The following is a 24,238-nucleotide window of genomic DNA, read 5'->3' as shown; positions in this document are numbered from 1 at the left end:
AAAGTCTGTTTCTTCCTGATTCTTGATTCTTTCTATGAAAACATTTTTTTCTCTCTCTGAAGGAATTTAAACATTCTCTTTGTTCCCAGTGATCTAAAATTTTGTGATGATGTGTTTTGATGTGGATTTATTTTCGTCCATTGTGCTGCACCCACTCAACCTGAAAATTTTATCCTTCATTTCTGAAGTTTTTTCTTGAATTATTTCTGTAATGATATTTAACCTTCTGTTTTAGATCTTTTTTTTTCTTCCTGAATCCCAGTTTTTCAGATGTTATACCTTCTGGAACGATTCATTTATTTTCCTCTTCTATTTTCCATCTCTCTTCATTATATTTCTTTCTGGATGATTTCCTCAGATTGCCTTGAAACACTCTCATTTAATACTTTTGTTTATGCTCTCATTTAACTTTTTTTTCCTATGTGTTTTGTGTTCTCATTTCTTATATACTGTTCTTGTCCACTGATGCAAATATTTCTTTCCTCTCTGGGAAGATATTAATGACAATTTCCTAAAATTATCATGTCCCTGTTTAGGCCATATTAGTTGTTTGCTTATTTATTTTGGTCTCTATATTTCATATTAACTGCTTTCCCCAGATGTGTCATATTTAAATGTGGGACACTAAAAAGCTGTGTATACATGGAGGGATGTTCAATGGGTTTCAGTATGGAGTTATCTGGTTGGCCCATTTCATACCTCAATGTTAGAATTTACAGGTTTCTGTCTCTCAGATTCCCCAGAAAAGTTCCCTCTTGCATCCTGCCTGGAGAGTGTAAGTCTAGATCCCTCATCCTAGAAGCTGTGTGAGGGTAAAGTCTGAATAACATGCGATATGTACTTTTATTCAATAACTCCTTTTCAGTATGACACCCACTTTTCAACTCTGTTCAATGTTCTCTATTCTTGAGATGTGTTGTTTTACCCTCTTAAAAGAAAAAAAGCCTCCAGTATTCTGCCAGGAATGATAGTAGCAGTTTCTTAGCTATGTGATGAAAGGTAGGGGGTCTCACTAATTTTTAGATATACTTTCAACCAGTCCTCTTATTTCAGCCCCCATTTCTAGAGATAGCTAATGGTACCAAACCTGGGGATTTTGCAGCTTTCTCTATTGCTGATTTATAATTCGGCTTTACTGGGTCTGTTAATTCAGTTACATCTGCTTTTCATCTTCAGAAAAACTGTTTTTGTTCTCTTTTGTATTCTTTATCCTCCTGGATTTCCTTCTTTATTTCTTAGTCCTTAAACTATTGTTCCAATAGAGTTTTGAGACAGAAGTAGAGGGAAATGCACAATGTATGTACAATTAATAATCTTTACTAGAAGTCCATGTTTACTTTTCGGAGTAAATTTTTCTCAGTTGTATTCACTGAATTTCTTGCCATCTTATTTTAATCATCTCTGTCCACTATATCATTGTCTTAGAGTCTGATTCCACATGACGTATAAAGGAGCTACTAGGAGTCAGGCACTATACTGATTGTCATGGATACACAAATACAAGATTAAAATTCCCCTTGAGGCACTTTGGTGATTATAATAAAAAAGTCATAAAGTTTACTCTGAAACAGACATTCTTCTGAAGTTAAATTCATCTTCTTGCTTCTTCTCAATTTTCCTATCTTCCTTTTGGTTAATCTAAAATTGACAAAATGTTTATAATTTTTCTGTGTCTTCCAGTGCCAACAACATGAAGATAAGGTCCTTTGCTTTTATATTCTATATATTCTTGTATTTGCCTCCAACATTTATCAGCCTCTGTGCCGTGTTTTGTGTGTCTTTACTTCATCCCTACCATTGACTACACTTAGTGCATCTTCTTGCTGCTTTTTTTTTTCACATGACATGCAGCAGCCATGCATACAACATTTAAGAAAAGTCTATTCTTTTCATCTTTACATCTGCAATCCCTTTGTTGCAAACAGATTTTGAAAAGAGATGGTCCCTACTTGATGGAAGTACTTGCTTTAGTAGAGAGATGGATATGTAACCAAAAATTTCAAGATAGCATAACATGTGCACTAACAGATGCAATTAGAAATTAATTACTCATTCTTCTGATGAAGGAAAATTTCATGGGGATGATGGCAGCTGAGCTGTTTTGAAGGATGATTAGGATTTGACCAGGTGCTTTCTATAATAGATAATCTGGTTATAAGTTACTTCCTCACGGGGCACCTGGGGGGCTCAGTCAGTTAAGCGTCCGACCTCGATTCAGGGCGTGATCTCACAGTTTGTGGGTTTGAGCCCTGTGTTAGGCTCTGTGCTGACAGCATGGAGCCTGGAGTCTGCCACAGATTCTGTTTCTCCCTCTCTCTCTGCCCCTCCCTCCCCGACTCATACTCTGTCTCTTCTCTCAAAAATAAATAAACATTAAAGACATTTTTCTAAGTTACTTCCTCACTGTGTTGTAAGCATATTAATGCAGGGCCAGTATTTGAATATTTAGTGCTGAGAGCAGTGCCTGGCACATGGTAGAAGGTCAGCAAATGCTGAATGATGTAAAGATTTAGAAGGAGCCGAAATTTGAGTTACATCTATATTGCACTCAGCAATTTCCCTGAATTAAACAAATAAGTAAATACAACGAATACCTGACTTTCCCCCAACAATTTCACTTAACTAGCTGTAGCTATTTACTGCCTTATTCTTTTCTAAAGAAACAACACATACTTTAAAACCATCTTTACTTTCCAAAATTACCTGGCATGTGTTCACTAGTTTGATTGGAGGATACTTTACTTGATAAAACCCTGTAAGACATTCAACCATTTCTCCTCCTCCAAAATAATTCAATTATAGTCAGCACACAGAACAGTTTAGGGCTTTAACCCAAGATAGAGTTGACCTCAGTGAGAAGGCTTAAAAATAACTCTAGAAGTCCCCATTCTCTGGGTTTGTTTGCAGTGACTCAGGAAGAAACAGAGTTGGAAACCCTGGTTTCTTAGCTAACATAAGACATACAGGCAGAAAAAACCTGCTGAGGTTACTCGTTTATAAAGGGAATTGTTGATCTGGAATGAAGCTCATTTATATCCACATTTGTACGTTGTATTTTATGAAGACAACGGAAGGATTACTGAATGTAGAGGTTGGACTCAGAATTGATGTATGTTACTATCTTATTAATTTAAATATAAATGTCTAGAGCAAATGATCATTATCAGTCAATGGCATTCTGATGTCAACTTCTAATTCCTCCTAGGAATTTTGAAGCACTCCATTAAGTGTGCTTGAGAAAAATAGGTCTATTCAAGCTTTGTCAGGATTTCTCTGTTTGTGCCATCAGGCCCTGATGAGCCTCTTTTGAAAAGGTCAAACAAGTGAGTACAGGCTCATAGGTGCCCCCTGTGGATGAGACATGCCGTTTTGACTTCATCGCATGGCTCCCCTGCTTTGCCCCTCAGTCCCCCAAAGCATTTCACCTTTCTCTCTTTTATCATTGTATAATCTGCTCTCTATGTTTGTATGTTCTGCAGGATATCTAATAATGGCTCAAATTTTTAACATAAATGCGTTTAATGCCAAATTGTGTCGTTGGTCCTCCACGTACAGCTCAGCATCGCATGTTCTGCATAACATGGCAGCACGGGTCCTGGGTTTGCAGCCCAGCCTCACACATTCATGCTGAGGTTTAGGAGGCGGGTCCCTCGGCCTCTCTGAGCCCAACTCTGCCATCTAAGTTAGAAATAACAACAGTGTGCACCTAACTTGTTCTAAAAACAAAAAGAGATGATCCACGGAAGGACCTAGCACATCGATGGTAAATAGGAGTTCCTTTTCACTCTTTTTCCTCTTTCTCCTGTTGTAATCATAATTATTCTCATTATTCTTATGTTGTTTTGTAGATGTTTTGTCCTAGGGTTTAAAAGAAACAAACAAATTGAACAAGACAAGATTGTCAACCGTAGAGAACTCACAGTCCAGTAATAAAGAGATGCAAACAATACAATGAGCACAATAAGAGATGCATTTCCAGGGCATAGAAAAGGAGACTTAGAGGAAAGAGAGAGGAAAAGGGGGGAGCATCGAAGGAGCCCTCACTTAGACAATATCCCAGAGTTGGCATCCTTGTTTTGGCAAACTGAGTAGGGTGTCTGTGCTAGAGTGGATATCATGCTTTAAAGATGTGCTTAATTTAGTCTTCCTGTGAGCTCACCGTTGTATTTGCATTTCTTTACTAATTCTATATCTCAACATTTAAAAAGTAATATGTTATATTAATAATGTTTAGGAAAAGATATAGAAGTAAAAGGAAGAGAAAAATAAAATGTTCCCAATTCTTATGCTTTTACTGTGTTTCTTTTCAGTTATTTTCTCTGCACCTGGTGTTTTTTGATTTGGTTAGGTCCATACTTTACAAAAGATATGATTCATAGCCACCATTTCAGTTCAGGGCTGGTTATCATAAGATGACTTCTCCCCTTGTGACGTTTCTGAGTTGCCAGTTGACTGGGAGGAGGTGCTTTAGTGAAATATTAACAGTGCCCCACTCCTGTTTTTTGCCCAAGATGCCCTTAAACAAACCAAGAATGCATATGGCACACCAATGGACAGTGAGCAGAGATGAACAGGACCGTGAGTGCTGTGAAGTGCCTTTGCCATAGTGTCAAGGGTTTGCCTCCAGATGTAGGAGCCCAAGTGCTACTGTGTCTTCCTCCCCTGTTGGTCTTGACGCACAGGCCTAGAGTAATTTAAGAGAGGGAGAGAGAAGGACAAGAAAGAGTATTCTGCTAGTGATGCAACCAACCTGAAAATATAGACTAATTCCTACCTCTATAATTTTAAAACACTTTTGAAAAGAACTTGTGTTTTTACCTGAAATATTAATAACCTCAAAGATGCAAGAACAACAGAAGAGATTACTCACTGAGCAGTCTCTACAGCCTGTTCTTGTGCTGGCGCATCCACATTCTACCTCCTATGATCCTCGGGGCCCCCTGAAAGGCAGATGGGGAAATGGAAGTTTAATTCCTTGACAAGTTGATGTAATTAGAAAGTGGCAGGACTGTGATTCAATACCCTCCCCCCTCAGAAAAGGTCAAATTTCCCTAACAAACGTTCTTATAGCTGTCATAGTTCCGCATATTCTACCTGCCATATTAAGTGCCATTTCATTGTCATCGACTATGTTTGACTAATAATCGATTAGTTTGACTAATCTCTACCTTCCCGAATAGAACAGTTCCCTGAGGTCCTCCACTCAGATTTGAGGTAACTATTGTATCCCCAGCACAGATCACAGGGTATGACAAAAAGTTAAAGATATATAAGTATTTGTTGAATACATGAATGAATGAATGAATGAATGCACGCCAGGCATCTCTCTAATTTCTGAATCAGATCTGGAAGGTTTCCAAATCCTGCTAGCCTGCACTTTGTTGGTTCTTTGGAAACTGTTTAAGGCCACGAGGGGCACAGTGTTGCTCCAAAACAAAGGAATATTAAAGTTCAAACAATTTACCTTTCCTCCTCACTTAAGCTAAGAAACTGTAACATTTCCCCCATTGAAATTACAGGAAGTAGAATTTATGACCAAAAAAAAAAGGAAGATTTAAAACATAAAATCTGGGTAAGAGTGAAGGCAACCCTTGAATATTTTTCCCTAAAATGTTAAAATGTGATTATGAAAGGAACTTCCAAATGTATCATTTACATTTTTAACAGTCTTTACCTTCTGGTATAGAGCAGAGGGAGAGGAACTAAAGACAGATACCGGATGGAAAATATCAAGTCCCGGCCTAGGAGATCTGAAGATTTGTGGGAATAGCTTTTAGAAGTGTCTTACTTTGACAAAAGCAGTGCCATGTGGAGTGCACACTTTTAAATGAATCTTACATTTCAATAGAAGGCAAAGGAGCCTCCGCTCTCAGTGTTCTCATCGAAACTCTCCAGCAGGCAGTAAATGATGCTCTGGAGGGGGGCCCAGTTACAGATGTGAAGGCGTCGTTTTTCACCCAGTGGTGGTTGTGAGTGCTAGGGTCCTCCTCGCAGAGCACACAGAGCACCAGAGAAATACCCAGAAAGGAAATGACCACAGGGCTCTGTTGGCCACACATGGTGCTCTCAACGTCCCGGAGATTTCCTTCCCCCATTTTCCATACTCTCCTTCCTCAACAAAACTATATGTCAACATGTAGTAAGATGGTCTAGTTTATATTGCCCTTGGAGCAGTCCTTATCTTTTGTTGGTATTATTTGCCGTGAACCTTCCTTTTAATTGTTATTAAGCATATACTTGAGCCAAATTCTGTGCGAAGTACTTTGGATTATTATTAACCTTTCATCCAATGAAACAGTTACATTATATTATCTCCATTTTGCAGAAGAGGAGACTGAGGCTTACAGGAGTGATTTTACATGAGTTAGAAACTGAAGTCATCCCTAGAGAGTGTGACACAGGGCCCCACATTTTAAAGCCATGTGCTATATTCTGTCTCAGGGACTATTTCTTACCTGGACAATTGCAACATCCTTCTGGCTGGCCTTCTTGAATCCAGTCCAGTTCCAAATATTCCACCCTCCATAGCAACCTCCAGATGAGCTTTTACAAAACTTGAATTAGTGTTCTTTAAATACATGCAAACATGGGGGCACCTGGGTGGTTCAGTTGGTTAAGCGTCAGGTCAGTTCACCTCAGGTCACAGTCTCGTGGTTTGTGAGTTTGAGCCCTGCGTCAGGCTCTGTGCTGACAGCTCAGAGCCTGGAACTTGCTTGAGATTCTGTGTCTCCCTCTCTCTCTGCCCCTCCCCTGCTCACACTGTGTCTCTCTATCTCTCTCAAATATAAACATAAAAAAATACATATATGCAATCATAAAAGTAGTTAAAAACTCCTTGCATTTGTAGCTCATTTGAAACTAACAAACTATGGAAGCAATACAATTGAAACCAATAACTTGGATGTAATGAGATAGAAGATGTGTTAAAAATGAATAATTGAGTTTACTTTCCCCAGCAAATTTCAGAGGAGTACATTTCACTCACTGTTGGGTTGATTATTTCGATGTTGAACTTGACAAACCAAAATGATTGCTTCATCTCAGATCTGACCACCATCCTCCATATCTGGACTCTGACTCCTACTTCAGCCCCATGCCCTAGCCCCTGCCCACTTCTTACACTTGGTACTCTAGTCATAACACATGGTAGGGAGTCCCACAACATGCCTTTGGCTATCCACTGTTTCTTATGCCTTTAGTGTTCATCCATCATGTACACATGATGAACTGGTAAAAAAAAAAAAAAAATACTCTGCTAAAGTGTCTCCTCCTCTGGGAAGCCCTCCCTGGGACTCCCAGAAACTCTCATCCCTTAGACTAATTGTGCACTTTGTATCTTATATTGTGATGGGTTTGGAGCATCTGTCCTTCCAACAAACTGTGAACTTCTAAAGGGCAGAACAATGTGAGAAGAATGGTCATTTTTATCCCTCTATCACAGATTCAGAGAGGTAGAGTAACTTGCCCAAAGGCACACAGCTGGGTCTCCTGGTGTGATAAAGGGTCCAACCCAACTATTTGGTTTTCTGAGACTGGGGTTTCAGATGGTGGCTTGTTTCTTTCACCAACTTTTTCCTTTGGTGACTCAGCAGCTGAAGGGAGAATCTCAAAAGGCCCTGGATTCTCGCCTTTTTACTGGTTGCTGTATGTGAGACCTTCAGCTAGTCCCTCCTTCTCTCTGGGCCTCAGTTTTCTCATCTGTCAGTGAGGGTGTTGGGCCAGATGTCATGAAGCCTCCTTTGATTAGGTCCAGTGTGTACGTGTGGCTCACAATGCCTGGGTGACCTTGTCATGTCAACAACCCAAGCTTTGCCAAAAGGGCAGAGCCAGGCTTTGCAAATGGCAGAGGAAAGAATGGCTCCTTCACGTGGGCCGTTTGTGTGGGGGTAGCTGGCATTATCGCCAGAGGAAATTGACTCAAGGAGATAGCACTGTGGTATCAGAGAAAGCCAGGCTATTGGTGGGCAGCCCCCGTGAGCCCAGCTCTCCTTGCCAAGGGTGCCTGAGCAGCTGGCCTTCCTGACACATGCCAGAGGCGGTGCCAGGCGCAGGACAGGCCACTGTGGGAAAGCGCAGACCAGAGTCAGACCTTGGTGATTCTGAGAGCTCTGGCAGGCATGGGTCGCTTCCTGTGCCCCACCATGACAACCAGATCCCCACCCCCCCTCCCCCCAGCTCTGCCATTTCTTAGTTACTGTGACAGAGAAGGGCAGTATTTCCCCCAAGAAAAACTCTGCTAAACCTATAGGTTCTCTGTCCTGTCCAGACCTTACCTGGACCGCTGTCCTTATACCCTGGACACTTCATTGCTGAGCCAGGGGCCACCCCATACTCACTCCGTTCTGCCTTCCATTTCTCAGAATCAGGGAGCATGGGATAGAAAGCGTGGAAGCAGCTTTAGCCCATCATCAGGTGCTGGATCAGGTTTCCCCAGGTCTTCCCGTCACCTTTGCTGGGCCAGCTTCACCTGAAGCTTCAAACTTTAGCTCACGGGTACACCTCCTCCAGGAAGCCTCCCCTGACTTTCCATAGTCTGGGCTGGGCACCGAGCCTGGTTCTTCCTTCTACCTTGACGTCATCACTCTGTTTATTTCCTGGGTTCTGAGAACCTTGAGAAAAGAAATTATTTTTTCCCGTCACTCATCTGTGCAACAATTAAGCAAATATTCTTGTGTGCTTATTCCCTGAGAGACACAAAATATTGAAGAAAACAACCCCAGAAATTGTCCTCAGTGTCATGGTATATACAGTCCAGTATCTGACATCCCTTATCTGATATGGGAGGAACTCAAACCCACAGGGTCTAGGAACAACAGCTACGCGACCACTCGGCACACGGAATGGCAGGAGACTTTGATACAGTCAGGGAGGGCAGTGGAAGCCTCCCTAGAGAAGAGCTGACAGAGCTGAGGATGAGCTGCAGGTACAGGGCAAAGACCAAGGAGGATCACCCATGTCTCATTTATCCTTGTATCCCTGAGATATCTCCATAAACGTTTATAAATACCGAGGCTGTATTTTCTACGGTTGGCTCTGAGGCCAGGATCTAGTCCCCACCTTGGTCCATTCGCCTTGTAACTGTTCCAGCAAATATTTTTATGTCACTGTCATTCTGGGAAGTTTCCCTGTCTTGCTCGTAGTACTTTCCCTCAAGATCCACAGTCTTTGATCTAACCCTGGCCAGGAGCCTGCTGCCAGATCACCTGCTGCAGACTTTCACCTGTCCTCTCCCTGTGAGGTCTCCCCAAATTACCCCACCTTGCTCTCTTTCCCCAGGGGACCCACGTGGATCTCTACCTCTTCTGGTCTTTCATGCCCATGCAGCCAGTTTGCCCAAGCTAGCTGACCTCTTCGACCACCACAATTTCAGCTATTGCAATGTTAATCTTGCCAGTTGGGCTCCTCTGAGCCTGCTTCCTGTTTCTCTCAGTGCCTCCCAGGCTCCAGGGGACAGGATTAGTTCTGGGACCCCGATGTCCTTGATTCATGCAGCAGACCAGCCATGCCCAGCACACGCCTAAGACGCTACCCAAACTTTCCTAGTATTGGGTTTATCACAGCCAAAAACACATTTGGTTAATCAACCTTTTTTTTCTAAACTGGAGCCACTCTGATCAAGATTGAAAATGTGCCCCCATTGTAAGTGGCTACTGTTTCCAATTACATATGCTTCTCCCAGCCACCATGCAATCTGTTCACTTCATGCTGGTTTGCAAGAGCTGTTCACACCAAACCATTGACAGCCACTATCTAAACTGAAACCATCTGCTTAGCCATTTGCCATGCACGGCTGGGTCTTGCAGACTTACCGAGTTGAGGCCCCGTGGAGCAGTCCATAAAACAAGCATGAATTAATGCAGCCTGTTTTTATTAAATGTCTTGCAACTGATGGGAAGATGGACAAGGCTGTCTGGCAAGGATAAAGGCCAATCTTCAGAGAATCTGAAGTCTTGGATAAACTCCAGTAGCACCCTGCATCTCAAGACCATCGAATGTTTCAGGAGTGCCACCGTGCTTAGAAACCCTTTGTCTGTAAAAGCTTTTTAAAGATTTTATGGTTTCTCCTCTTTCTTGTGAAATAGTTTATTGGTGAGTCCCTTAGCCAAATCTTATACTCCTTCTCTTCTCCTTGATATTGCTTAGGTGGAAACTCAGAGAGAAGCAAATAACAGTAACCAGGAGCTTCAGTGGAGCATGGGTATCCTCTATTGCTATTACCAACTCTGGAAGATTGGGGCAGGTAGGTTTTCTATTACTCATAAAAAAGGCCTACATAGGTGGCCTATTAAGTGCCTATTAAGTGATCTGGAATAATCTCCATGCACTTTGTCCAAAAACCTTGGCCTGAGAAGTGAGGCTCCAAGGGAGAGGATATCTTGACCCAGTCATACGAGCCACGTCTTCGTGGCTGGAAGTTTTCTAATGCATTGGAGAGGAACATCAGCAGTCAAACCCAAAGGCACTGCCAATAAATTAGAAAATTCAGCAAACTGTACCTACTCTGATTCCAGAGTCATTGGGCAGTTTTCTGGTATTCTGACTGCCCAGGTAGGAGAGCTGTCTGTGTAGACATTGGGCTGTTAGACAAACACAAGCCTCCATCCCACTTGATAATGTATCTCACACTATAAAGCAGTATAGTGGCATCATACAGTGGCATTCAAGGTTTCTATTATGCAAGTTTTTCAAGTGAAAGAAGTGAATTCAAGAAGAGTTCACGCAAAGAGTGGTGTGCCCCTTCCCCACTGCAGGGGTATTCAGAACATTGAACATCCATCAGTGACTCCCAGTGGACTCTGATTGAAAGCAAGAAGGTCTGCCATACTGGCGGGTTCAGTCTGAATATTGGTACTGCCTCTAGTATATTCTACATTTTATTCATTCAAAACTAGATGGATGGATCTCTGTAAACTTAGGTCACATCCCTTACCTTCCTCAGTTTGCTCTGTGGGACCCCATGCTGTGATTTTACAAACGTTGTTACTAGCATTGTCTGTATGAAATTTGCTTTGTATTCATGGTAAGACTACAGTCACCAGTCTGTGATCAGCAGTCCTCTGTTTTGCTTATCCTCAGAGCCAGCAACCCCTCTGGCCTCCAGGAATCTAAAGACGAGGAATAATGTGGTCCCTTCCCCCAAAAGCTCACACTCCAAGTGTGAGAAGCTATCCATTCTGTTCTTCAGTGCTCCTTACACGAAGTTCTAAATAAGGTGTTTCTTTAAAAATGCAACCCTTGGGGAAAAGGGAAAAGGAAAATTAAGAAACAAAAACAAAAACAAAAAAGCAGAACTACCACAATTCCCAAAACAAGCCCTTTTATCTTCCTTAAGCAACTTTTATGCTTTTTTGCTGCTCAGATTAAAAGTTACAGAATTTCATACTTCTGTATTCCCTGCTGTTGGGAGATGCAGATCCCAGTGTGATGCCTCACCATGTTCAAGTGAATTATGTTATCCCTTAAAGTTCCCAAACTTTCCTTTCCTCTCCTGCTTTTGGCTCAACTTTAGTGTTTATTTTTTAGTGAATTTCCATATGTCTGGCCCTTATTGTAAATGGACTCAAATCCTTATTGTATAGAGCCTAAAATGATATAAATGTATAAACGCATTTTTTAAGACTTGAGTTTTTTAGAGGCAGTTTTCGGTCCACAGCGAAATTGACAGGAAGGTGCAGAGATTTCCCGTATACCCCCTGCCTCTAGACATGATAGACAACCCCATCATCAACACCCCCCACCAGAATGGTACATTTGTCACAGTCGATGAACCTACATGACATCGTAATCACCCAAAGTCCATAGTTTCCACTAGGGTTCAGCCTTGGTGTTGTGCATTCTTTGAGTTTAGACGAATGTATAGTGGCATGTATCTATCAAGAAGGTATCATACACAGTATTCTCACTGTCCTAAAAATCCTCTATTTTCTACCTACTCATCTCTCTACCCTTACCCCCCAGCCCCTGCGTTTTTTAAATAAAAATATTTGGCTTATTGTCATGGCTTTTGTTTGGCCCAAGGAAAAGAAATTCTGGTTCTTGTATCTTTGAGAAATGGAGTCTTCTTTGTTCATTTCTGTCTTCTTCTCTGACCTCTTCCTTCCTTTTTTCCACACTGTTTTATGAGCTAAGACTTCGTTGACTGGAGAATATTAATGTATTGGAAGAGTCACCTGGCCCATTTCGGGGCCAAAAAAATTATGGCTTATTGTTTATTGGACCTACCATACAAAGAGACAAGAAATGTTTATTTCATTTCATAAATAAATAAATAAGAACTGGGAGGACCTCTAGAATAATGAGATTTTCTTTTTACTTTCTTATCCATTTCTATCTGCAGTTGCCAGCATAGAGCATGACGTTGAGTAAGTGCTCAGTAAAGTGATGCTGAATAATGGAATGCACAAATGAATAATCAAATAACTTAGTTCCTACTCAGACAGTCACGTTTTGTCTTAAATTCTTGCTCTTGTAACATACAGTGACTACTGTAAAGCACATAGTTGAAAAATGAAGACAGCTCAACCATGACAGGCATTTTTATATTCTGACACATGTCTGTGGATAGATGAATATATATGTATACATGTGAATATACAATATGCAATTGTTTGCTTTTTCCTGGGTTTAGCTGGGCTCCTTTCTGTGTAAGTGCTGCCAGAGAAAACACAAAGCCACCTCCAATAGACCCTTGGTTTTTAATTATTAACCTCGAATGTACCTTATTCCTGACGCACCCTCCTCCTGGACATGTTTAATGCAGAAGCAACTCAGTGTGGAAGAAAGACAACAGCTGGTGATGCCAGGACACCCAGCGTGAGTCCTGGCTTTGCTCTGCACTCACCATGACCTGGGTAGCCTCTTAAAGCCTGGGACTTCTTATTTGCAAAAGATGAACCGTGCAGGACCAACTAAGAAAGGACACTTCAATAATACAGAAGTGCAAATGGTTTGTGAGGTAGGCGAATATTAACCAGTTGGTCTAATTCTGCCACCACATTTACCTGGATACCCAGGGCACTAGGTATCTTGGCACACCACTCATGCCTTGTGTCCGCTTCCCCATCATGTGCGCCAACCCTACATTTCCTTATCCTTCCTCTCTTTTGCATAAGCTGTTAAGGATCAAAATGGGTTCAGTTCCCTTTGTTAGATTCCCCATTAGGTGCCAGGCTGTGTGCAGACACATTCACACGTGTACCATCCGAAGACAACCACCAGATAGTTAGTATTATCCCTGCTTTGCAGAAAAGAGAAAGAGACTCCATGAGATTAAATGCAGCTCTTAATGAAGAGGGACATTTATAACACTTCAAAGCCAGTGGCTTCTCTAATGTATCACAAAGAGTTAAGCCATGGATAGGCTCACTATCAGCAAACCTCAAGACAGTGGAAGAAAGAAATCATGGAAGAAAATGGGGATAGTAACAGGGGCATGGATGAAATTCCTTCTCATTAAGGTAATAAGGTGGACTTTCAAGTGCTTGCTCCTTTGAAAATGGCATAAAAAACAGCAGTAAGGCCTTGGCCTGGGCTCCTCTGGCTTGGCCTAGTTTTCACTCTGCACCATCTCGGGAGACCAAGAACTTGGGCATATCTTTACAAAGAGTAAAGGGAGGCTCCCAGAAGCAGACTTACTCCCTGGTGTATTTGAGCATTCCTCCTTACCTGGTGAAAGGAAACTTGGCCAAGTCTGAATTTCCATTTTTGGCGATCTTCAAACCTGGAATTTATCTCTTTAGTCTGGCTCAGTTCACATGCTTTTGTCCCTGTATTCATTATTATCTGGGGGAAGTGACAACTGTGAAGGCCCACAAGATCTAATTTAACCAGCACTAACTGTGGGCTGAGCATTGGGTTAAGTATATTTTATATCAGTATTTCTTCTAACACTCCCATATGGTAGGAACTATTCATATTCTAATTTGAGGACATTTAGGTTTGCTCCTTTTTTGGGGGGGAGGGTGGGGGGGGGGTTCTGGTTTGTTTTTGCCAGTATAGGTAAAGCTGAAATGATTAGTTTTGCCCACATTGCAGATAATTGCCTTAAGACGACTTCCAGGAAATGAGACCAGTTACTCAGTCAATTCTTCTGACCATTTTTAAGGCCCTTGATGTATATTGCAAAAGTGCTTTCTAGAAGTTTGGCACCAGTGTACCTGAGGACTAGTGCACGTGCTTGCTGGTGTCTCAGAGCCTTGCTAATACAGTGATGCACAGCCAAGAGGGTATCAGAAGCTCATCTTTTCAGTGAACCTGAAAACAAGCCAGAAAAACCCTGGCCTGAGATTAGAAACCTGGTCCCCGCTCTGCCGTTGGCCCTGTGTGGCACGGGGGCAGTGCTCACCTCTCTCTGGGTCTTAGTTTTCTCAAGTGTGAAATGTAGGGGCAGAACAGATGATCGTGTTGGCTTTTTCAATCCTAGTTTTCCTTGACACTCTGGGAGAATATAAAACCTCTTTAGGCAGTAGGTGGCTCAGAACATAAATTAGAGAAGTTTACACATGAGATCTCCAGTTACATATGGAAGGAGATGGGAAATCTCCTTTAAGAGGTCAGCTTGGGTGTTAATCCTATCTTTACTATTTACTGTATGGGAGGTCATGCAGAATCATTTCTCTTTTCTGAGCTCTGGTTTCCTCCTCCACAGAAGGTAGATATTGATGTGACAGGGGTTTTTTAAAGGTCCAGTGAAGTAACATATATAAAACATAGTGCAAAGTAGGAGCTCAATAAATAGTAGTTCTCTTTACAGAGGAAAATGCAATGCTTCCCTTCCTCTCATCTTTTTTTAAGTATATGATTATATATATATATATATATATATATATATATATATATATATATACACACACACACACACACACACACATATATCTATAGTTGATTGAGATATAATTGAAATACAAAAAATTGTACACATTTCATGTATACATACATCTTGATGAATTTGAACATATATATATACACCTATGATATCATCACCACAGTCTAGGTACTAAATATATCCATCACCTCCAAAAATTTCCTTGTGTTCTTTTTATGTGTGCTGTGAGAGCATTTACCAAGATCTGTCCTTTTAATATATTTTATAGTGCACAATACGATGCTGTTAACTCTAGCTGTCTGTTACAACAGATCCTCCTCCCATTCTTTAGTAAAGAATAATGAGTTATTTTTTGTTTATTTGTGATACTGCACATACAAGTGAGATCATGCAGGATTTTCTTTCTGTGTCTGGCTTCTTAAAGCAGCTCTAAATAATTGTTCAAAGATCCTGAGTACCCAGGGGCCTGAAGATTCTTGTTTCTTACCATAGGCGTCTGCAGTTTCCAACATCTTCCAGTTTAACCTCCCCGCCCTGAGCACCATCCACCCAAGCCCAAGTGTTTTCAGATTTAAAGTGGATTTGAGAGTTCTGTGCTGACCCTTCACATAACTAGAGGCACCATTTCACGGATACAAATCTGTCCCTGATATCACGGTTGGCCCCAGCGGCTTTGATGTTCCAACAGTTTACTAATGTCTCTGTCAGTTCAGGGAGCTCTTTGAGCTAAACGCTGATTGATTAAATGATGAATTCATTCTGTGGGTTTGCATCTGTTCACCACACATTTAGCACCGTGGCTTCCCTGGGTGATAAGGTTACTGGGATGAAGAAGAGTTAGTCCCTGCCCTTTGGAGTTCCCAGACTAGTGGATGAGAGGCCCCAGTAAATACATAATTACAAGACAGTGTGATAGGTACTATAGTAGAAGCAGATACGGTGAGCTTTGGGAGCACAGGGGAGGGAGGGACTCATTATATCAGGGAGGAGAAGTTGAGACAGGCTTCCCAGAGGATGTGGCATTTAACTAATTATTTAATTTTTGTAAAGAAATTTTTTTTATTGTTTATTTACTGTTGAGAGAGAGCGGGGTAGGGGCAGAGACAGAGGGGGACAGAAGATCTAAAGATTTGAGGCTGGAACTTACAAACTGTGAGATCATGACCTGAGCTGAAGTCAGATGCTTAACCAACTGAGCCATCCAGGCAACTCTGTGGCATTTAATTTAGATCTTGAAACCTGAATAGAAATGTGTTAAGGAAATGTTGAAGAAAAGGATTCTCAAATAGAGGGAATAGCTAGGCTTAAAATAAACAGTCTAGATTATTTTGGGGGGAAAATCAGATAGGAATCGTGATAGGAAATGGGGTGGGTAATGGTGATTGGGGCTAGATCATTAAGGGCTTTCAATGCCGGGCTAAGAAGCTTGGACACCATCCTACAGATTTACAATGTCTATTATGGTAGCCACTAGACATGTGTATCTCTTTAAATATAAATTAGTGAAAACTAAACAAAATTAAAAATTCAGTTCCTCAATTGTACTAATGATATTTCTTTTGTTTTTTAACCCGAGTATAGTTGATGCACAATGTTACATTAGTTTCGGGTGTTTAAGGTAGTGATTCCACAAGTTAGTTTTTTTTTTAATGTTTATTTATTTACTTTTGAGAGAGAGGGAGAGAGAGCACAAGTGGGGGAGGGGCAGAGAGGGTGGGGGGAGAGGGGGAGACACAGAATCTGAAGCAGGCTCCAGGCTCCAAGCTGTCAGCGCAGAGCTTGACACGGGGCTTGAACCCACAAACTGTGAGATTGTGACCTGAGCTGAAGTCAGTCGTTTAACTAACCGAGCCACCCAGGTACCCCGTGATTCGACAAGTTTATATGTTATGCTACGTTCACCACAAATGTAGCTACTATCTGCCCCCATTACATCACTATTACAATATCATTGACTATATTCCTTATGCTGTGCTTTTTATTCCTGTGACTTACTCATTCCGTAACTGGAAGCCTGTATCTCCCTCTCCCCTTCACCCATTTTGTCCAACACCCCATTCCCCTCCCTGCTGGCAACCATCAGTCCGTTCTCTGTATTTACAGGTCTGACTCTCACTTTTATTTTTATTCTTGTTTTAAAAGATTTATTTCACTTATAAGTAAAATCATACGATAGTTGTCTTTCTCAGTCTGACTTATTTCTCTTAGCATAATGCCCTCTTAGACCACCCATGTTGTTTCAAATGGCAAGATCTCATCCTTTCATGGCTGTGTAATATTCCATTCTGCTAACTATATTTCAATGCTCAATAGGTTCACATGGCTGGTGGCTGCCACATTGGACTGCACTGATGCAGAGCATTTCCATTATGACAGAAAAGTCTATGGATAGTGCTATTATATATGATGTAAAGGAGTGATGGATTTCAAGAGTATGGTCATGGGTAGATTTGTCTGTAATGTGTGTAGAATAGATTTGGGGTGGGTAATGCAGAGACAGGGAAAATTGTGAGGAGGTTATTGTGATATTCTAGAAAGAGATGATGAGAATCAGAACTGGAGCATGGGCTGTCACTATGCAGGAGGGAACCGAGACATTCTTGTAGCTCATGAAGTATCAAAAGACCAAAGATCATGGTTATCAAGCAGTTTTTCCGTTGTGATCTAATGGGAGTTGGGGAAAAAAATCAGTCTCACCTCCAGTTATGAGCACCGTTGGGCTTAAAACCTCAATCCTCAAGCCTCTCCCCTGGCTCTGAGGGTGTGAGCAAATCCCCAAGTGCATGTGAGCTCTCTGTAGTCTCCCTGCCCCTGCCAGCCTGTTTTGTCATGCCATTAGGGCTCAATCAGATGTATATCTCATTTGGCCCCTTCTCCACGCATGGCAACTGAAATATGGAAAAGGAGGATTATATGGCCAGCCCACTCATCTGTTTTGCTCCCAGTGTCTGGGTTCTATGGGTATAACAGGGTTGTAGATACCGCAGAAAGGCAGTGGCAGATTGGATGATAAGATGTGGTTCCTTGTCTCCTCCCTGCCTGATAGGATCTCTGCTAACCATAAACAAATTACTTCCATTCACAATTGACAGGAGGAAGAGCTGCACTCTGCAGGGGGAGTTGCTGAGTACACTGTGGTGAGGAATGTAGACTATTTCTTAGGAATGTAACAATGCTCTCAGAGACAGTCTAGTGCTATGGAAAGTTTACTCACACCCCAGAATTCAGGGCTTCAATATGGACTCTTCTCAGCCATGTTACCCTGGTCCAGCTTCTTACATCAGAAACGGTTCTGGCAATCCTTTCCCTTTCCCATGAGAAATGTTGTAGAGCAATTGGGACAAATGCAATGCCTAGAAAAAGAGAGAAATTCTCTGACAGCGTTAGTTTTTTGATGCTATGCATCCTTCAAGGCCTACCTCAACCATTAATTGCTCTGTGAAACCTTCAGATACCGACCTATTCCTGCTCAAATGGATTCTTCCTACAAACCTGTTTGGCACCCACCAATGGTAGTAGGATTATACTCCTGCCTGCTTCCCTACATAATGAGCATTTCTTTATTTTTTTTAATTTAATTTTGTTTTTTGAGAAAGAGAGAGAGAGAGAGAACAAGCACACATGTGTACGCAAGCAGGGGTGGGGAAGAGAGAGAGAGAGAGAGAGAGAGAGAGAGAGAGAGAATATGAATCCGAATGAATGAATCCCAAGCAGGCTCCACTCTGTCAGTGCAGAACCCAACGTGGGCCTCAATCTCATGAACTGTGAGATCATGACCTGAGCCAAAATCAAGAGTTGGACCCTTAACCGACTGAGTCACCCAGACACCCCCATAATGAGCATATCTGAGTAGGATTTCTGAGCAGGATTTGGCCTAAGTCATGTTTGCACCAAAGGACCTGCCCAGAATTCCATTTTATAAAGTTTCACTAAATTGTACAAATTATGATTCCTAGTCTTCTGTACATCTGGGGTAAAGCAAATCAGAAAAGGTCTAGGAAAGACTTCAAATAAGAATCTAAGGAAGAAAGTATCCATTTATTTTAGGTGTTTTTGTTTTATCATTTCTTCATGCATTTATCCGGTCATGTGTTCGTTCCATTACTGCACAGACATTTACTGAGTCCCTACTGATGGCCAAGCAATGTTGAAGACAGAGAGAGATTGGTAAAGTTAAGAGTTTGGAAACGGTGCAGTAGTCAAGGCTTTAAGTAAATAATGACAGTCCACTGTGGGAACTGCCCTGCTGGAAGGCTGTACCGGGTGTAAGTGAAGGAAATCAGGGAGAGCCTTTGCTCTGTTATGTGAGAAGCACAGACACTGGAGTTCAGACCCTGGCTCCACTATCGCTAGCCGGTGGGCCTCGGGTAATTTGTCTCTTTAAAAATGACAGAGCTTTTGGGGGGGAGCGGGGTGGGAAATGGGATAATATTTACAAAAGTGGTGGTGCAGCGTCTGGAATAGAGTAAGTGCTCCATGGATGTTATTGTTCAGGCCTTCGTATTTGTCAACATAAATGATCAGGACTGCTTCCAACTCCTCTTTGTTGGAGGTGAATGTGACTGAGTGCTTTGAAGAACGTGCAGCCACTGCAGGTGGTGAGATGTCTCCAATAACATATTTTAGATGATGCAGCCTTTGACCAGAGACCTTTCTATTGCACGTTCTCCTAGATTTGGCTTCCAGAAGATCAAACAAGTTCAGTCTGTCTTTCCCTTTTCTGTAAGACAAAAATACATGAGGCGTGAGAGAATTGTAACTGTTTGGGGCTAGAATTGGTGAACCATTTTTTTTACAAGCTTTCATTGTAAACAGATTCATGAAGACACAAAATTCTACAGGGGCCATAGAAATGTATTGAAAACAGTATGTCGATACTCTCCATGGAAAGCACATGTCTACCCAGATCATGGTTATGAATATTTTTGTCATCATTAAGCGAATAGGGAGTTAGTGTTATTCTGACTGCAGAAGGTGGTTACTGATGTTTAAAGTGTTGGTCAAAACAGGGAAGAGATACTGCTGCCGCAAAGAACCTGTATCTTTAGAGGGACAGACGATAAAACGCAGAGACATTAACCAGTAAAGTAATATCATTATCTTTTCTCCTATGGAGTGAAGAAAGGACTGGTTGGTTTCTATGCTCACTGACTGTTTCCTTCACTCAGAATGAAAACCCAGGAGAGTCCAATCAAGTTTTGATACCCGTCTCAAAGAGGCAGAACAGGCCCACTTGTGGCAGGAGAGAGGGAAAATTCCTCACTGGCCTTCTGCCTGCAGCTCTCCTTGCTCCTTGTTGATTAAGAAGAATCAATGGACAATCAATAATGTCTCTGTTAAGAAAGTCTGACTTCTAAACCAATCAACCTTTCTCAAACACACTCAGGAATTGCTAGCCCTCCAACTAGCTGCTTATAGGGAAAAGGAAGGGAAACAATATTTTGGACCCTTCTCTTCAACAAATGGATTATGTTTATATTTCATTCAAGAAATCAAAAGATGTTTTTTAAAAATGGTATGTTGGGGGGGCGCCTGGGTGGCTCAGTCGGTTAAGTGTCCCACTTCAGCTCAGGTCATGATCTCGCGGTCCGTGAGTTCAAGCCCCGCGTCGGGCTCGGTGCTGACAGCTCAGAGCCTGGAGCCTGTTTCAGATTCTGTGTCTCTCTCTCTCTCTGGCCCTCCCCTGTTCATGCTCTGTCTCTCCCTGTCTCAAAAATAAATAAACGTTAAAAAAAAAAATTAAAAATGGCATGTTGGGGAAAGTAATGGTAGGTGCTCTTCTTAGCCCGTATTGTCTTGACTTTAAGTCACAGAAATCTAAAGAGTTTAAGTGAAAGACTTTCTTGGCTTATATAATCATGAGGAAGAGACGACTTAGGAATGGCTTGAAAGTATAGAATATATTTTCTTTTCCTATTTATCCCTAGTATCTTCCAAAGTGTGTTGAGCTGAACTGGGCTAATAGAGCAGGATATTATTGAAACTCTGTGAATTAATCTGTATTTGTAGAACAACCACCTTTATGTTTCCATCAGCTCCTGGGATGTTTTCAATCCCATGTCTCTAGACAATGAGTACACCTGCTATGACCGATTGTTGAGTCTCTCAATATTTTGGCCAAGGTTTCCACCCCTCTGCCTGGGCATTTGCTTTGTCAAAAACAAACAAACAAACAAACAAACAAACAAACAAAAAACAAAACTCATTTCCTTCCAAGGTAGCTAAATTTATTTCCTGACATATTTGTTAGGGGCCCTTTATTCCATCAGCCCAATCAGTCCCTTTTCTTCAATAGTACTATCATGCATCATTCAGATCATTCAGACTAGGCCTTTCAATATGAAGTTTATTCTGATTCATTTTGCTTTGATTCAGCCAAAATTTGCTGAGTACCTCCTGAGTATGTGGAATTCAGCTGGGTTCTGGGGACACAGAAGTGAGTATAATATAGTCAAGGCTCTCATGATTTTATGCTATAGATTGTGGCAAGGATGTAATTTTTTTAAAATCATATGTGCTTTGGAATAAAACAGAAATGCATATGAAGTATGAGGGAGGTAGTGGTCAAGTGTTCTTCTAGCTACAGGCAATACAGGAATGAAAAATATTACCATTGTTCTCAGGGAGCTCCAGGACTAGAAGGGAGCATAAAATTAGTTTAATATTATCACTATATTCTTAACAATATTAACATATTATTATATAAAATATAACATCAAGATAAAATTTTGTAATAAAATTATTGGTTATTGAGAATATAACTATTATATATTATTTGTATTGATAAATTTATTATGTAAGTATAATATTTATGTCTCTAATAAATGTATTCATATAAAACTGCATGTACATGATAAAGGAAGGGAATGATTGGTTCCACCATGGTGAAAGGGAAAGAGGGCTTCACAAAGTCCTGCAAGGCCTGTCATTTCTCCTTTCAAACATTCTTCCACCCTTATCTCTGCCACCATCTCCAATTCCTCCCCACATTCTGTACCTTGCTTCTTCTAGCTGACTCCTCTTTGCTGAGTTAGGAGAAAAGAAAAAGAAAAAGCCCTAGGATGAGCTGGTAGCATGAGTTGTGATATGACCTGTGTGCCAAATATAAATGTATGCACTTCCCCTGAGCTATTTGTCCAGTAGTCAAATACATGCAGGGGGCAGCCTCTCTCCTGGGCAGAGGGAGTGCTGTCCAGCTTGAAGCCTTTCTTCTGGGAGCTGGAATCTCTGAGGCTGCCCGTGAATGAGCCAGAGGGGTGGGTCTTCTCTGTCTGGACCATTTGGCCTGGATTTTACATTCCCTAGGAGTTTAGTATCACAGGACTGGACAGGGTTGAGAAAGGCCATCAGGACAACATTCTCTTGTTTTCTTTTAATTACCCCAGAGGCAAAGGATCTACAACTTTCTTCAAAACATTTTCTAGTCTCTCAACATTTAAAGCAGATAGTTCTTCCTAAGTGGTGCAGATGGCACTTGGGACAGAACCATTTTCTTGTCATAATGGACTCTCCCTTGATTGCCAGTGTGTTGATCCTTCTTGCTCCCTGCCGCTGTTGTGAGTGGCACCACTACCAGTCATGAGATGACCGGGAATGCCACACACTTTCCTAAATACCCACCCACAAGGCAACAGTTCCATCCCCAATTGAGAACCATTGGATGATGTCACCGGTTTGGTTTTGAGTCTCAATTATTGATTCATTCATGTAAACCTTACAAAAACAAAGCGTAAATCGTATCGTGCACCTTTAAGTGTCCACATGCTGTGAAGGCTTCAGAGAAGAATAAGACACCTACTGAGATCTTATTCCAAGTACAAAGAAAAGATGAGCATTACTGTTGTAATGTTTGTCCATTCATTTGAAAATATGTTTACCCTGTTTACCCTGCCCTGGGGCCTATGACTCAGACACTGTCCCATGTGTATAAGACAGAATGGAGTGCAAATACCATGTGAGCACAGAGGGAAAGGACATCTTTCCTTGTGGGGATCTGGAAGTTTCCTGGAAGTAATGTTTCAGGTGATACTTGGAAGGATTTGGGTAGCTAGGGATTGGTGATGCCTAGGGTAGAAAAACCCAGGTGGAGAAGTGAGATGGCAGGTGACCCACCTTGACTGGGGTGACAAGGGAGAACATGGGAATGTGGGAAAGATATCTGGAAACATGAGGATAAAGGGCTTGCACTCTTGAGAAGTTTAGTTTCCATTCTGTTGGCTATTGAGAGGATCTCCGAGGGCATATTTATCCAGATCTAGAGGCTGCCCCATCCTTGAAACCATTTCTCAGGTTTCTCCCCACCACCCCCCACTCCTGTTCTCCACACAGAAGCACACACTTGCACACACACACACACATACACACACACACACACACACACACACACATTCACACACTTCTCCCCTTCCCTTTCCCAAGTACATTATCCTTTGCTCACTTATTCTCATGGGAACCATTTTCCAGTTCAAGGGGAGAACTTAAAGACTTCCAGGTAGATTTTATTTAGCTACCACTGTGACTCATTTAAATTAAATTTGTGAATAGATCAAGCAGGTCCCCTGCCAGAGGCCCCACCACTTCCTAATGTCACCATTGTCTCTTTTATTTGGCACTTTTGGGAGTGAAACTCCTCTGCCTGACCTTCAAGCCCTCTTTTTATCAAACCTCCACCTCCTTCCTAGCCTCATCTTTTGAAGGTGGCTTCATGTACCTTCACCACAACCATCCTGAGCTGCACCATTTAGTTTTGCTTCTCTCTGCCTGACCTTCACCACGAATTCCTGGCTATTCGAGTCCAATTCACAAACCACCTCCTCTGGGAGGTCCTCCCTGAGCCTCCAATAGAAATTACAGGTCATTTACCTATCACTCCCCATTCCCATCCCAATTTCTTTCAATCCACACCCAAGCCCATATCTTGATACTCTTTTAAACTACTTCAACCCTTTTTCTCTTTTTAACATTTATTGTTGGAATTATTCATCTGGCTGCATAGCACACATGGTTGTTACAATCACTTTCTTTTCTATATATCTACATCTTACACATACCCCACCCCCCCCCCCCCCCCCCGTGGCTCTCTAACCATGCTGACCATCTTCCAGTTCCTTCCTGCCCCACGGCCTTTGTGCCTTCTTTTCCCTGTTTTCAGAATGCAATTCCTAACCACCTCTGCCACTCAACCGTTCTCCTGCCCTCCCTGCACCAGATCACCCCCTACTATTCTTCTAGATCTCAGCTAAATGATCATTATCTCTGAAAGCCAGGCTTCTCTGATTTATATAGATCAATTCTATGCATTGTTGGTTTCATGGCATCAGTTTCTGCTCCTTTATGTATATTTGGGTAGCTTTGGGGGGATACCTTTTTGATTAGGTATAACTGCTCCAATACATTATAAGCTCAAGAAGGCAA

The 24,238-nt window shown here is 41.7% G+C and overlaps 1 long non-coding RNA gene across 1 annotated transcript in view; it reads left to right on the top strand.

The window, feature by feature from the left end:
• The window catches only part of LOC122205420, a 194,231-nt gene that overhangs the window by 50,220 nt on the left and 119,773 nt on the right, over positions 1 to 24,238 (top strand). Inside the window, exon 2 of the long non-coding RNA XR_006196043.1 lies at positions 10,144 to 10,240. This is a non-coding gene — a long non-coding RNA (uncharacterized LOC122205420). The remainder of the gene's footprint in view (positions 1 to 10,143; positions 10,241 to 24,238) is intronic.

This window comes from Panthera leo, chromosome D4 (genome assembly GCF_018350215.1).
Source record: "Panthera leo isolate Ple1 chromosome D4, P.leo_Ple1_pat1.1, whole genome shotgun sequence".
NCBI classification, from domain to species: Eukaryota; Metazoa; Chordata; class Mammalia; order Carnivora; family Felidae; genus Panthera; species Panthera leo.
The sequence above is the reverse complement of the archived record's forward strand: the minus strand, read 5'-3'. Positions and strand labels throughout refer to the sequence as shown.